Genomic DNA, 17,123 nt, shown 5'->3' with positions numbered 1-17,123 from the left:
TAAGGGAGGGGTTATGTGAATTATAAATTATTAAGACAATGGGTGGTGCCTGAATTATGAATAAGCTTGCCAGACTGCTGGAGGCACTGCATCTCAAATTTAAATAATGTGACCAATATCCATTTAGTTTAAACACCTCGAAAAAATATACCACCACACTAACTCTCCTGAGTTCTTTGAGCTAATGTGATATTGTAACAAATCTATAAATACCTGCAAGTCTGTAGATATTATATAAATATACTTTTTTTTTTTTTAGATTCAAGATCTGGTCATTTGCAATTCCTACACACTATCAAAGTAAATAACTACAATTAATTGCAACTAAATTAAAGTTTCATGTACATACAGGCAAACATATACTCAGATATAATTAATAGGTAACCATGAGCTAGCAAACTACCTCAGTCATTCTCAAAGCAGTTTTCCATCTTTCGTGGCTGAAGTAAGGGAGGATACTACTTCTGATGTGATCAGAAAATAAAATTAACTTTAAAATATGTACTTAAAAAACTATTTTTCTGTTTAGATTTTAGCTGTACTTGCATTGTTTTTATCAGCCATTACCATCCTTCAGCACCAATCACATGAATTTTAGGATATAAAAAAGAAAACCTATAATACAGGAATATAAAATCAAAATGGCATCCACAATAAGCAGCAATGTACACAATGGTACAACCCTAAAACTATCAAAATTCATACAATAAAACTCTTTATAGTAATAGTGTAAAAATATATTAATAGTGTCAAACTTATAATAAATAACTGTGTTCCATAATGGACACACGTGTTCACACTCTAAATAAATATAACAAGTGTCTAAAAATTAAATACCGTGCTCACACACCTACTGTATAAAATAATGCCTAGGTTTTTAAAACCTTTATAAAAATAATTTTATACAGTAGGTGTGTGAGCACGGTATTTAATTTTTAGACACTTGTTATATTTATTTATAATAAATAACTGTGTTCCATAATGGACACACGTGTTCACACTCTAAGTTTGACACTATTTATATATTTTTACACTATTACTATAAAGAGTTTTATTGTATGAATTTTGATCATTTTAGGATTGTATTATATGAATTGGTCACATATATTTTTTAGTATTTATTATGAGCGCTACACTATTTATTTATGTAATTTACACTGTTTTAGGTATCAGTTGGTGAGTGTTGGCAGCCTAAGGCTAGGTTTTACTTCCATTTATAGCGCAGGAGGACTTTTGATTAAATGTACACAATGGAACTACTGATTAGAAAGTTATAATAACGATAATGCCTCAAAGACCCATCTAGTACACTTTGAATCTCACCACCTCCCTGATCTAGAACCTGGCTAGCATCACACAGAGATGGCAGCTGCTTCTTCAGCAAAGTCAGCAGGCAGGACTATAGCAATGGTGATAGACAAGTCTCTCAGGTAGCCATCAAGCTGAAGAAGTCTAAGAGCTCATGTACACTGGAGCTGGTAAACTCACGTTTAGGAGCTGTTCAGCGGTTTTTTTGCAGCAGCCCCTGAATGCACCCTAATGTTTTCCTTTGTGTCCATGTACACATCTTCATTTACAAGCAGTTGAGTTTACAGTCGTTTTTTTGAACGCAACAAACTTGCATTCAGACGTCGATTCTATCAGCGTTTCAAATGCAGAATGCGGCTAAAGGCAGCAAATTGCGTTTATAAGCGTTTGAAATTTTTTTTTTTAACTTCCAGTTCCTAATGCTGGCCAGAGCCTTTTTTCATCATGAAAAATTCATAGAGTTTTCAAGGTGCTCAGATGGACAAAACACTTTAACAGGATGTTCCTTCCAAGCTTGTCACACATTGTAATGACCAATTCACACCTCAGACCTCTCCCCCACTTGGAAACAAAAGATATGTTAATGCCCATTCACACCTCAAATTCCTCATGAACCCCCTGCCAGGTGACCTTAATAACTCACTCCACCAGACACCTTCCCACCCTTGGAAACAAAAGAAATGTTAATGAGCAACTCGGACCTAATTATAGGAACACATACTGCTGTGTCTGTTTCTACTGTGTTTATTTCTCCTGAACAGTCTGAAATAATAATCATCCATGTTCAGCAGAGATACACTAGGAAATCTTTGGATGTCTTCAAGGAAAGAGACTGTTGCTATCCACATTTTTATATAGAGTTGCAAAGGAGTTTGTCCTCACGTTCTGCAGTTCCTTGGGCATCCTATTTACACCTAGAGCCCATTCAAGTTCTTAGCCCTTTAATAAAATCACAAAACCAAGCTCAAGGACTGTTCTTTGACGTGTGTGTGCGTGTGTGTGTGTGTGTGTTGCCTGGCTGTGCAAAGCATAGGGGGACCCAATTCAAACTCCGTAGCCCCTATGGGGGTAGTGTTACATTTATATAGAAATGCCTTGACAGGCCCTAAACCAGGAGGTGGCTGGAAGATAGGTGCTCAGGATTTTTCAAACATCCAACTCCTGTAAGTCAGGATCTGTCTCCATCAGGAATGAAGGCAGCACCCATTACTTGATGAGGTGAAAAATAGAAGCCACCTTAGGAACAGATGTGCTCAAAAGGTCTAAGCACAAACCTATGCAGAAAAAACAGAACATAATGCCCTGCCACCCCCAGAGCTTGCAGTTCTAATACTCTGCCTCCTGATGTTATGGCCAGCAGAATACTGCCTTTTGGGTGATGCCCACAGGATACAGTGTTCTGTCAGTGTAAAAGATGCCGGAGCCAGGAAATCTAAGCCCAGAGTTGAGTCCCATTACAAAAACCTGTACTTTTAAGGAACTCTGGCTCAGCCCTGGCTGGAGGAATGACCATATTTGAGTGATGCTTGGATTACCACACTTGAACTCTCGTCCAGCTGCAAAGGTTGTGTATTTATCTCAGATGTTGAAATAAACAGTTGACAGCTTCCAGGAATGTTGTAAGGCTCTGATTATATCCGCATAACAGCATAGCTCCTGCAGCCCTTACCTCTCAACTTTTAGGCCGCCAAGGCCAGACAAGTACGAGTCCAATGGAATGCTTCCCCTTGAGACAAGAGATGAAGAGTTACAGGCAGATGGAGAGGTGGGCATATGCTGAGAGCCATTGCAAGGAATGATCATCACTTTAAGAGTCGCAGCAGCTTCTTCAAAAACTTCAGGATTAGCAGAATGGGAGGGAAAGCATATGCTAGACGGCAGTTTCAATTGAGAGCATCTACTCCCTCTGCCATTGAGTTAGGGTGGTGATAGAGCAATCTGGGGACACAAACAGATCTAGTTGAGAGTAGCCCCAAACTTGAGTGAATAGAGAGACAACTCGGGATCTGGGAAGCGTCTGGAAAGACGGTCTGTGTTGATGTTCTGAGGCCCTGGAATTTATACTGCATGAAGCTCTTGTAGGTTCTGTTCTACTTCTCGCAGAAGTGACTGGCTGTGGGTTGCCCGTTGTGTCTGTATATAAGACACTGCTGCTGTGTTGTCCCTGAGGAGTGAGTGGGCAAATCCGAATGTGTGGCAACAGTGCTGTCAGTGCCATGAGTGCTGCCCAGACTTCCAGTACATTGGAGACTATGTCATGTGTTGGGAAATTCCACCTGTGCTGTATCCACAGATAACTGCAGGTAGTGCCATATCCTGCAGTGCTGGCAATGACACTCACGATGATCCAAGGTAATTGGCCCCAACGGGCAAGACTGTGTGTCTCCTGGGGTGTCCACCACCACAGACTTTGGCGCATCTGAGAGCAGATTCTGGTAAGTTGAGGTTGTGACGGAACGCGGAGCCCGACGCCTGCCCTTCTCACCAACTCGTGACAAAGGACCAGCCGATCTCACACCACGCTAACAGTTGCGTAACAATTCCACTCTCAGCTGCACCCTGTACAAATATTTTTCAGCTTGCAGGACCACAATCTATGTGCCAGCAACTTGAGAGTGATTGTTACTGGGTTAGGTTAATTACACAATTAACCCTTTACACTGCCGCCACCACCACCTTTTTACAGAGAAGGAAACACAAATCTTAGCAATAATACTGATATTAGCATAAGTGTCTGTAAAACACATTGTCACCACAGACAAGTATATTCAGAGGATTATTACATACAGTAGCACTCTTCAAGAGACAGGGATTCTTTAGTTTACATTACAGTAAAAGCTTTAGAGACAGTTTAAACACTTTTCAAAAAGGTTTATTACTAAAAAGGTCAAAATGGTGCAATTAAAATATTTATAGAAAAAGAAGTGACAAAGATATAAAGGAGGACAATAATGCAACAGAGAAATAAAAGAAAGGAGTTAAGAAGGCAGAATACTTGCAAAGTCCTGGTTTAGCAGAGTCCAATTGTCCGAGCAAAAAGGTTGCCTTGGCTCTCCAGTCCGTTAGAGGTTTCTTGATTGATGTTAAACGAGAGCTCCCTTCTCCAGGCCTGTCAGTCCTTTTCTATGAAATTAAAGGGGTGTCGCCTGAGAACAAATGACCAATCACCCTGTTTGGGGATGGGTTCTAGGAAGTCACCAAGTTTTTGACCAAGTCGTCTTACAATTTAATACTAATGTTAATAACCTCCAATATGTGCAGGTGGCATTCTAGCAACTGGCAGATGAATATTCAGAATTATCGAGTTGCCGCCCGGCCTATAACCAGATGGTGGCCAGGCGAACAACTCGTCCCTCCAGGTGGATGCCATATGGCATCCTTTTCGGCGCGCACATTGTGCAGGGCCACGCTGCGGCAAGAACTGTCACCGGCCGTGTACCTTGGACACGGCCAATGACAGATCTGTGTACCGGCCTCGTTGCCAGTACCTTGTGACCTGCTGTGATCAATCACAGCAAGTCACATGAGTTGTATACAATGGATGGCTTCCTTTCATGCCATCCATTGTATACAAATGTGTCTAGCTGTGAATGGTCACAGCGATCACATGCACAAGCTGTGTCATGTGATTAGCCATGGTCAAATCACAGCTAAATCACACACAAAAAAAAAAAAAAAAAAAAAAACCTGAATGAATCGGTCTTTCAGGTAAATGCTTGCTTATAGCAAAGTAATTCTTTTCTATAAGCAAATTGTGTAAAAAAAAAAAAAATACTGATCACTTCCCCAAAGCAGTGCAATGTTACTATGGTAACATTATACTACTTTGGTCATAGTGAAATATGAAAAAAAAAATCTTAAAAAAAAGTAATAAAAAATAACTAAAACAATTATCAATTTTTTTTTGTACTGTCACCAGTCAGTCCCTGATCATTACCATGCCTGTTATATGATGATGCTGTACTGCACTGGTGACAGAATGAAGAAATTAAAAAAATTATTTTCAAATTTTTTTTTACATTTTCCAAAAAAGACAAAAAATTACAACTTCAAAAAACTTGCAGATGTAACATCTGCGGGTATTAGTGGAGATTGCTGGGACACCCAGGACTGCAGGTGTTGGGAAACTTGACTCACCGATGTAGGAGGGGTTGCTATGGGTGATGTCCCTCTGTGACGGACAGCAGAAATATTCTTTTTTTTGTGTGTTGTCTGAAGTTCCTGGGCCTCACGGGGGAGGGGAAATGGGATGTATCTCCATATAGAACAAAGGCAGCATGGCTCTGTGTGGCTGGGAAAAACCAGTCCAGGCCACTTCTTAGGAGGAAGTTGGGGGTGGGGACAATTGCAGGGTCATGTGGACTCTTTGTTGGTAGAGCTGGAGTCATGATGGACAGGGCTACTCCTGCCTGAGCCTTAACTAGGAGATGCTTGGAACTGTACTTTGCTATGTACACTGCTGGTTGGTGAGTCCCTGGATCACTACCCTGTGAACTGCACTCTGCTGAGTGCCCGGACCTCCTTCCTGCCAGAGCTAACGTCTGCTGTGGGCCCTGATTACCTTGCCTGCCTGAATTGCCCTCTGCTGTGCCCAGGCTCTCATTGCCTCAACTGCCCTTGGCTGTGTGCTAGGACTAGCTGCTGTTGCTGTGTGCTGAGCAGGGTCACCCCTGCGGCCGTGTGCTGTGAACCAGGACATCCCTGTCGGACCCATGAGTTTATGCTCTCCTGTTTTCCCTGAACTGTTCTTGTACTCCCACTCCACCACCCTGTTGGATTACAACTACTACAGAGACTCACACTACCCCCCTGTTTGGATTATAAACTGCTGTAGAGACTTTACCTTTAGTCCAGCCCCAAGGCAAAGTTATTGTGAACTCTCTCCCTGCACTACTCCCCATTGAGTGACTGTTGTCTGTTTTAATAAAGCTTTAAGTGTTTGCTGTCTGCCGTGTGTGTTCTGACCCGCTTACCCTCCGTCACACCCTCCTTCCATTTATTTGGAGGAGCTTTGTGGTGGTCAGATACCCAAGTGTTGACATAGGTATCTGCCAGTTCTGCTGCGGCTCTGGCAGATGCTGGTCCTCTCTCCAACACAAACTGGCTGCCGGACAGAGGTGCAGCAACTGATCTTGGATCATGAGATCCTCCAGGGACTCAAAGGAGTCCGCTTTTAGGCCTCTGGTCCACTGCCGGAATGTGGTGCGTAAGCGACTTACCACATCCGTATAAGAGTCCCCAGTTCCCTTCTGCAAGGACCTAAATTGCTTCCGGTATACTCCTGGGGTTAGCGGATACTTCCGGACAATTGCATCCATTAGAGCTTCATAATCATTGTCCTACCCCACTGCTAATTCGACAAAGGCATCCAGGGCCTTCCCTCGTAGCCCTGGTGTCAGGTACCGAGTCCATTGTGCTTGGGGCAGATGGTACTGACGGCAAGTTTTTTTCAAACGATAGTAAATACACGTCAATGTCACTGTCCTTTTCCATTACCGGAAATTTGGCTGCTGTGCCCACAGGCAGAGAGGCATCCCTGTGCTCTAGGGACCCGAGGTTCTGAGCCTGTCGCTGCTGCTGGAGCCTAGCCATCTCCAGTTCGAGTCGGTGATCAGCCTCCTTCTGCTTCTCTCTCAGTCGCTGATTGGCATTCAAGGAACTGCAGGTATGCCAGAGGATCTGCCTCCATAATGTGTTTCAGGGCTTCCTGTATTTGAGGAGAGTCTACGCCAGTTACAGGCACTCTGTTGCTGGTCTGCTCATGCTGTGGCAGTTTCGGGTTCCCCCCAGGTTCTGGTTTGCCCGGATAGCATACTCCTGTAGAGCATGAATCAGACTTTCACGATTCTTGCCGTCAATGTCAATTCCTTTTGCTTCACACTCAGCACATAAATCATTTTTGCTCATCCTTTTGTATTGAGCTAAACCAGGCATAATTGCAAGAAGAAAAGATAGAATAAAAAACAGAAATAGGAAGGAGCTGTTGCTGTAGGTCTCTTTTATATAAAAAAAAATAAAAAATAAAAAAAATAATATGCACTGCTTGTCTCTAAGGACTGTTTCCACAAAGGTTACAATCCTTCAGTGCAGAGCTTATTCCTAACACTGCACTGAATGCTCTAATGTAAAACTATCCCTCGTACGCTGCCAGTCAATATGTGACGGAACATGGCGCCCAACCCCAGCCCTTCTCACCAACTCGTGACAAAAGGACCAGTCGATCTCACACCGCACTGTCACTTGCGCAACAATGCCACTCTTAGCTGTACCCTGCACAAAGATTTCCCAGCTCGCAGGCCCACAATTTATGTGCCAGCAGCCTGAGAGCGATTGTTACTGGGTTAGGTTAATTACACAATTAACCCCTCACACTGCCACCACCACCTTTTTACAGAGAAGGAAGAAACTCACAAATCCTAGCAATAACACTATGATATTAGCATAAGCATCTGTAACACACACTGTCACCACAGACAGATATATTCAGAAGATTATTACATACAGTAGCACTCTTCAAAAGACAAGGATTCTTTAGTTTGCATTAAAAGCTTTAGAGACAGTTCAAACACTTTTTTCAAAATAGGATTTATTACTAAGAAGGTCAAAATGGTGCAATTAAAATATTTACAGAGGCTGGTCCTTTGGTCACTGTAACTGAACCGGAACCCAGACCGCACTGAGTTTTTCCGTTATACCACAGCTTCCCCTGTCCGAACACCATCAACGGACCACACCCTTAAAATCCCTCAGAAAAAAGACAACACCCAGCTCTTCTTAAGACAGAAAGCCAACTCTTCTTTATTTTAACACAAAACACAGGATATATACAGAGGGCGGGGAAACACAACCAGGAACAGGAAATACATCATCAGCCCACCCTATCAGTGGGAAGGGCTACAGTATAGGCAGGAAACACCTCATCACCCCTCCCCATCCAACCAAGACACAGAACAATGGGATGCAGCCATGCGGCAAAGGACATTGACCAACCCCCACACCAATACACAAAACAGTACATCCCATAATAGTTTGCTGGACAGGAAGGCACAGCACCATGGGGGGAGCACATGGCAAACAAACAATGGACAGCCATGTGGCCTAGACAAAGGAACACACACTATACACAAGACTCAGACATTCACATGTACACCCTGTACCCTTAAACAGGCACAGGGTGGGTTAAACAATGATTTGGGGAGATGATACAGGAGGTCCCCCCACCCCCAAAAGTCACTCCAGTCACAGTCACGAGTTGGTGTAAAGGGCAGGGGTGGGGCACCGCGTTCCATCACAGCTCAGCTGAGTACAATACATTGCATCAAAGAGAGCACGATTTGGCGTAAAATCCTACATGCTATGAGAATCGTCAACTGGCTACATTTGGAATTCAGTCATATACATTGAAAAAAGAACAAAATTCAATTCAAAATACAGCAGCTATGGAGTGGTTTCATTCTTTCACTAACTGAGCCATTGCTAAATCAGGGCTATTGCGTAACAACCGACAACGTTTATACATCTCCTGCAAAACAAAACAGATGCGCCAGTTAGCCCTAACTGTTCCATAGGCAACATGCCGCCAATGTTTAGCAATAAGAAGCTGAAGACTGGAGAAATGGTTGCCTGGCAAAAAGGCAAAATGATGGCACTGCGATGGCGTGACAAGAAAGATGTATGCCTAATGAGTACAATTCATAATACCTACACTGTTATGGTACACACAAAAGGTGGGAAAGAAATCATAAAGCCACAAGTAGTGAGACTACAATAACACCATGGGAGGTGTCGATAGAGCCGACCAAGCAATGACATTCTACTCAGCAATGAGGAAACAGCAAAAGAAGTACTACAAGAAGATCTTCAGGCATCTTCTTGAACAATGCTTGTGGAATACCTATATTCTGCTAAAAAAAAGTGACAAGCCTGTGATTCATTCTAACTTCATTTGGAAAATTGCCAAACGTATCTTTGTGAACCACCAAACACCATCAATGAATAGAGGTTTGGCATGCTGTTGGCATTGTCAACCCGGAACGCCTGACTGGTCGTCACTTTGTGGATACATCCCACCAACCGAGAAAAAGTCAGCACCTACAAGGATGTGTGTGATTTGTTGCTCAAAGCGAGATGACAGTGGAAAAAAAAAAAAAATCAGGAAGGAAACCAGGTTCCATAGTCCCGATTGTGACGTATGACTTTGTGCAGTCCCTTGTTTCAAAATCTTTCATAGCCAGGAAGTTTACTAAACCAATATGCAGTGTCTAGTAATTTTGCACACTTGTTTGGACAAATTTCAGTGTTTTTGGTTTGATTACATTATTGAAATATTTTTTATAATTGTTATATTATAATTTAATAAATGTATTATAAGAATATGATTTCGTGTTTCAAACTTTATCATACCCTGGGATGTTTACTAAACTCGTTTGGACAGATTTAAGTGAGTTATTCCTAAGAATTACAGGCCTACAATATAAAACAAATTTACATGCAAAACAATGTACCGCTTTGACATTAAAAAATACTAACATAATCAGACCACCAGGGAGGTTAAAAAAAAGGAGGAGGTTTTGGTCTTCCCACTCAAAGGCTGGTTTTACTGCCTTTATAAATGACTGAATCATACTGAAATCGAAGCCAGAATACTCTCTTTCTTGCTCCACCTCAGAGAATGAGTGGCTTTCTTCCAATTCTGGTGAAGCTGGGCGTAGGGCGCTAACGGGTGATTTGGCTGGAATAGCTCTTTGGGCTGGTGTGGAAACTCCGTAGTTGAGGACTAATTTTGCTGCCTCGCAGTTGCCTGGTGGGCTGGATATTCAACATTGCATCCTGTTTTAGCCTGTCTAAAATGGCTGGGTCTCTCTACCATGAGTCCCATACTGCTTGTCCGAGCAGGATCCTGATGACTCTTAAATTTCCTGTCTCAGGAGAGGTTGTGAAAGCAAACTTCACAAACAAGTCTGTCTGGCATGTGGTCCACAACACAGGACCAGCTCTTAGTCCCTTTGGGTAGCTGTGAGAGCTCTAGGGAGGAGTTTGTGAGAGTTCTTGCAGTATCTCTGGTGGGATTTGCTTGGACTGGATGAGTCACTGTCCTCCACTGGACTACCATGCTGCATCGGTGAGCTCTAGAACTTCGAGTGAGAGTGGGCCAGATTGAAAGGAAAAAGTGTGTTTTTGTTCACAAGAGTGGCTTGAGTCTTTTGTCTTTCAATCTTTGTACTTACCAACTGGTTTTCCATGGAGGGACGCACAGACCTCTACAGGCTGGATAATGGCACACTGATAGCCATTAGGTATTGGGATGAAATCTTTGGACACAATGCCAGACCCTATGATGGTGCAGTGGGTCCTGGGTTCCTCCTGGCGCACGATGATGCCTGGCCTCCTGTGACAAGATTATGCAGGAAGTTCCTGGAGGATGAAGGAATTGATACCATTGAATGGCCCCCATGCTTGCCTGACCTAAATCCAACAGAACACCTCCGGGATATCATATTTTTGTCCATCTGATGCCACCAGGTTGCACCTCAGCCTGTCCAGCTCAGTGATGCTTGGTCCAGATCTTGGAGGAAATACCCCAGGACACCATCCGTCATCTCAGGAGCATGCCCCAATGTTGTCAGACATGTATACAAGCACATGGGGCTATACAAACTACTGAGTGCCATTTTGAGCTGCTGCAATGAATTTTCAGTCCTCTGTAGGTTGATCATTTTAATTTCCAGCAAACGATGGGGCATCCTTACGTTCATAACACATTACCCAGTCCATATCAGCATAGATATCAACAGCATGATATTTTTTCCCCATTGAGATTTGATGTGTTTTCAAAGTGCTCTTTAACTTTTTTTGAGCAGTGTATTTCCATTTCAATCTGATTAATATAATTATACCACCACCTAATAAACATGGTGTTAGAATCTCAATTATCCTGCCTAGCTAGAATCCATCCTAGCAGTTGGCTAATATTTGAACTCCCTTAACGTTCATTCCTGTGAGGAAATGTCTTGTCCTTTTTCGTTTTTTTCCTCTCTGAGTTGTGTTATGTATCATTCCAAAACCCACAATACGTACAGAATAGACATGGTCTTGTCATCAGCCGAGCTTATGGTGGCATTTTTGGATAGATCTATTGAGCTCAGAGGGATCTCTGACCACTGGCCTTTAGCTACCTCAAAGTCACTGGGCTGTACAGGTTCAAAGGTATAATGGCGCTTGAATCCACGCTGGTTGGATTTCTTTTTGCCAACGGATGATGTTTCATCTGTCATTACAACCTTTGCTGCTTATAACATAAATACAGCCTCTTAAGGCTGTGTGGGATGCCCACAAGGCTTATCTCAGGGGAATTCTAATTAAACAGGTTAATGTAATTAAATCCTCTTTTAGGAAAAAGCTAGAACAAGCTAAATCAGAGAATTTAGCAGCAGAGGCCAAATTTGTTATTGACCCATCTTCTGAAAATCAGGCAGAATGGCTATCCCAGCAAGAGCAACTGTCCTCTCTTTTCTTGGACAGGGCTCATCCTATGCAATAATTTCAATAACGGCTAAAGGGGCAGGAAAAGTATTAGCTCAGATTGCTCGATCGCAGGTATGTATTCGCAAATGTTTGCTAACTAAACCAGTTTTTAACGCATACTGTTAGACATGTTAATTTGGTTGTTGGCAAGCTGGCTGGCAAGTTGATTTTTGAACCCTTTTATTATTACTCTTATTATTGACATGCGTTGCCCGGTTCACATAGTCCTTGCTTCATAAGCCAGTTATAGACTGGGGCAGGGGGCATGTTTTATTTTACTATATCAAGTATTGGATTTGAGTGCATAGACTTGGCCACTCCCAAGGAGTGACAAGGGAACTCCCCAGAGATGTGATCGTGTGATTCCATTATTACGAAGACAAAGCAAATATGTGAAAAAAGATGAGTGATCCCAGTAATAAAATATGGGGAAACAGATATTTGGAGATATTGGAGCAGAAGCATAAAGAAAACATGGGATACAGTTGGGGATTTCTAGCATGCTTTATTGGATGGAAAGATAGACATTCCGCTAGATTAAAGGTTCCCACAAGATTTACGGGATGTCTGAAAGATTAGACTTACAAACATTGGACATCCCAGGATAGTCAGGAGACGGCTAAGGATAGAGTGGGGATGGAAAAAGAGAAGTGGCAATTAGTTCCTAAAAAGACTGCAGTAGAGAGGGGAAGCTGGGGGGGAAGAGAGGTCTTTTTTTTTTTTTTCTTACCCCTCCCTCCCTCACATCACTCCAATAGTGGTCTGCCCTCCCCCTCCGTGAGGGAAGGAGGGGGAGGTTAGGGGAATAGGAAGCAGGGAATATCTGAAAGGTATCATGATCAAACAGGGAGAGAAAAAAAGAAAGGATTTTTGTTCTGTCTATAGAGCCGTTACTGGTGACTGTACAGAACAGTGTAGATCTAAACAGAATTCAGATAGGATATGTGGAACAAAGTCACATGTACATCTACACTGTAAATCCATATCAAACTTAAAAATTAATCTTCAAAGTCAGAGATTCTAAATATCAATATTCCGCTGATAGAGAAGAGGGCCTTACAGAAAGATTTTCCTTTCAGGTGGAGGGAAAAAAAATTAACTCTGCCCCTTTATACCAAGTAAACTACATTCCATTAATAAATGAGATAAAAGATGACCCAAGGAGACTATCAATAGGACCATTTTCCTGGATTGGACAAGTACCATAAATTTGATATAAATTTCAAATGCTCCCAATACATTTATCAGGGACATAGTTTGAGATCTAAAAGAAAAGAAAGATACTTATATATCTTGGTGTTTTATTTACCCATATATATCTATGGGTAAGTAAAACACTGCGTAAAATACAAAGTCCTGTGTAAAGATAAAGTAAATGGGGGTCTAAATGTGCTAGCTTTTAAGAGATTATCACTCGTGTATTATATCTCCAAATCGACTATTCGTGATATTAATACAAAGGGAAAAGTTGGGTTAAAATGGAAAAGACACTAAGTGAGACATAGATAGTTCAGATATAATAGGAAAACACGGTACCTCTCGCATTTATAAGATTCTTACTGCAATATCGGGACCCGCTTCTCCACTGTGTTTGGAGAAGTGGGAAAAGGAGCTGGGAACACAAATGAACGAACAGCAAAAAAAAGAGAAAATATTTAAATTAGCACACAGTGCAGTAGATATGACTACAATAGAAATTAACTATAAATGTTTGGTGAGATGGTATATCACTCCTAATGTGGCACATAGGCAACAAGTAGAGAAATCACATTTATGTTGGAGAGGGCGTAGGATAAAGGGAACAACGGCACATATATGGTGGGACCGCCCCAGAATACAGGAGTTTTGGCAGGAAATAATTCAAATAATATGAGATTTTGGAAGAGTATTTTGAAAAGGCCCTTGGGTATGTTTATTCCATTTTACAGAGTTAACAGTGAAACAATATAGCAATACAATGGTATTTCATTTTATAAATATGGCAAAAATATTGATCCCTAGATTTTGGCAGAAACCAGAGATACCAAAAAAAAAAAAAAAAAAAAAAAAAACACAGGTTGTATAGGGTTGAGTATATATATATATATATATATATATATATATATATATATATATATATATATATACACACACATATACACACATATACATACACACACACACACAAAATGGAGGAACTATACCATATGAGAGAAAAAAATGGAAAAATTTAGAATATGGGAAAGGTGGAGTTTAAAATCTCAAAAAGATATGTAGAACTGATAAGAGTCTAAATGCAGAGAAGAAAGAGGGATGGAGTAAAATGAAGGAAAGCTTAGAGAGGAGGAAAGAAGGGGGGAGAAGGACGATAAAGGGAAGTAATGAAGGAGAAAGAAGAAAAAGGGAAAAGGTGAGCAGGAGAGGAGTCAGGGAGGTAAATTTGGAAAAATATGTTTTGGAAAATGTAATTGTATTGATTTATACTGTGTTTGTGATTTTGCAATTTGAAACGAATAAAAAGATAACAAAAAAATAAAATTACACACTGGTGGAATTTATTAACTAATTAGGTGAATTCTGAAGGCAATTGGTTGTACTAGATTTTAGTTGGGGGTATCAGAGTAAAAGGGGGCTGAATATAAATTCACACCACACTTTTCAGATATTTGTAAAAAGTTTGAAAACCATTTATCACTTTCCTTCCACTTCACAATTATGTGCCACTTTGTTGGTCTGTCATATAAAATTCCAATAAAATACATTCACTTTCTTGGTTGCAACATGACAAATTTCAAGGGTTATGAATACTTTTTCAAGGCACTGTATATCTAATAGAGCTTTTTTGGCACTAGATGCCATAAAGACATTTGACAGGGTGAAATGGGTCTACTTGTGGGCTGTCTTGGAGCAAATCCAGGCCAGTGCCTACTTTGGTAAATAGATGAAATTACTTTATTCTGCTCCAAAAGCCTGTGTTAAAGTTAATGGCTTGCACTGGCCTTTTTTCAATTTATATAGAGGCACTAGACAGGGGTGTCCGCTGTCCCCTCTTTTTGCCATTGCAATAGAGCCATTGGCCTGTCTTCTCTGTCATTCATCAGACATCTTAGGAATGGCGAGAGGGCTGTTGGAGGAAAAGATCGCTTTGTATACAGATTATCTACTTTTATGTATATCAAATACCCAAACTTCTCTTCCAGCAGTAATGAAACACATAACAATAGCCAGCCCCATAATCCTTTGGAAGGATTATGGGGCTGGCCATTGAGAGAAATCAATTTTGCTTCCTATAGATCCATTACCCGCACCACTATCTCTCTCACAAACACACCTTAAAGTTGTTTCTTTAGTTAAATATTTGGGGGTTAATATGTCTAATTCTCCTAGAGACTATGTTTCAGACAATATTCTTCCTTTACTTTCAACATTTCAAAAGCAATGTAAGGTGTGTGGTGCAAATTACCTTGCCGTTGTAAGAAGAATTTGTTTAAAATGATTTGGCTGCTGCAATTGCAGTATTTTCTTCTTAATTCCCCCATCTAAATACAAAGATCTTTGCCAGGATTAACTTTATTTTTAGGAACCTGATCTAGAGGAAGACACCACGGATAAAACTAGAACCCCTACACTAGCTTATTGATGCAGGTGGTTTAGCTGTCCCTAACCCATGGATTTACTTTTTAGTGGCCCAGTTACAACAGCTAGCAGGGTGGAACTCTGGCATGTCCCCTCAAGCCTCCTATAGTCTATGCTATATTATGAGTCAAGGTTATCAACGTCTACACTTTGAGATGCCAGTTCGAAGGGCCCTTCAGGTATCATTCCCCACTCTATTTCTGATGTGCAAAACATGAAATGCGACTAAAAAATTATTGGTGATTTGCTTTTTTACTGAATATACTCCCATATGGGATAATCCCCTTGCTCCAACTTATGCACACTATTAACCACTTCCCGACTGCCCTATAGCAGAAGTACTGCTACAGGGCAGCAGGAATACGCAAAATCACGTATATATACACGTGATTTTGTATTTCTGGGTAGGGGATGCACTCCTTACCCACGCTGCTATTGGCTCCTCGGCATGCCAATCATCAATTCTTGGCTGGGACTCCGTGATAGTCGACAGAGCTTACAAAGGAGAGGTCTGTATGTAAACAATACAGATCTCTCCTGTCAGCACGAACAGGCTGATTTGTATTGCTCTGCACAGCAGAGCAATACAAAGCAACTTGTCTACACAGTAAAACACACAGCACACATTTAACCCTTTGATCATCCCAGATGTGAACCCCTTCCTGCCCAGTGTCAGTGCTTTTTATTAGCACTGATCACTGTATTAGTGTCTCTAGGGATGTCAGTGGCAGTTAGTTCCCCCCCCCCCCCCCCCCAGTGTCAGAATACCAGCCACAGTCACGCAATAAGTCACTGATCGCCACCATTACTAGAATAAAAAACGTTTACAAATGGCGGTATATACACTGGAAATTTTTTTAGACACTATAAGTTTCACGTAAACCAATTAATTTACACGTATTGGGATTTTTTTTTTGTAGCAAAGATGATGCAGAATACATTTTGGGCTAAATTGATGACAAAATTAGATTTAAATTTTTTTTATTGGACATGTTTAACAGCAAAAAGTAAAATAAGTTTTTTTTTCTTTTCAAAATGGTCGGTCTGTTTATAGCGCCGAAAAAAAAAAAAAAAAACCCACACAGCTGATCAAATACCATCAAAAGTAAGTTCTATTTGTGGGGAAAAAAAAAGGACAAATTTAATTTATGTACAATGGAGGGCAAGTGGTTAAAGCTCAGCCTGATCTGGAACTGGTTTCATTTTCTCCTCTCCTCAACACTATAGTTATTCTAAATCAATCCCTTAGTTGATGACGCATTACCATGGATTGGAGCAATTTTTTTTCGAGGTTTCCCCTGGAATGTAGGTCTTGATGGGAGAGTGAATTACAGTGTCTTGAAAAAGTATTAATACCCCTTGAAATGTTTCACATTTTGTCATGTTACAACCAAAAAAATAAATTTATTTTCTGGGGATTTTATGTGATAGACATAATAGTGAAGTGGAAGGAAAATTATCGTTTTCAGATATTTATTTGTAAAAAATTTTGAAAAGTGTACTCCCTAACTAAAATCTAGTGGAACGAATTGCCTTCAGAAGTCACCTAATTAGTAAATAGTCCACCTGTGTGCAATTTAATCTGTAAACAGTTTTTCAGGTTTGTAAGAGAATATTAGTGAACAAACAGCATCATGAAAACCAAGGAACACACCAGACAGGTCAGGGATAAAGTT

General features: G+C 41.0%; 1 long non-coding RNA gene across 1 annotated transcript in view; it reads left to right on the top strand.

Annotated features, from left to right (window-relative positions):
- Positions 1-17,123, top strand: part of LOC149470234 (uncharacterized) — a 47,963-nt gene that overhangs the window by 5,071 nt on the left and 25,769 nt on the right. The gene's annotated exons all lie outside the window — the stretch shown is intronic.

Source organism: Staurois parvus, unplaced genomic scaffold (genome assembly GCF_062004578.1).
Source record: "Staurois parvus isolate SC_StPar_1 unplaced genomic scaffold, SC_StPar_1.0 ptg000050l, whole genome shotgun sequence".
Taxonomy (NCBI): Eukaryota; Metazoa; Chordata; class Amphibia; order Anura; family Ranidae; genus Staurois; species Staurois parvus.
This window is presented reverse-complemented; position numbering and strand designations above follow the sequence as displayed.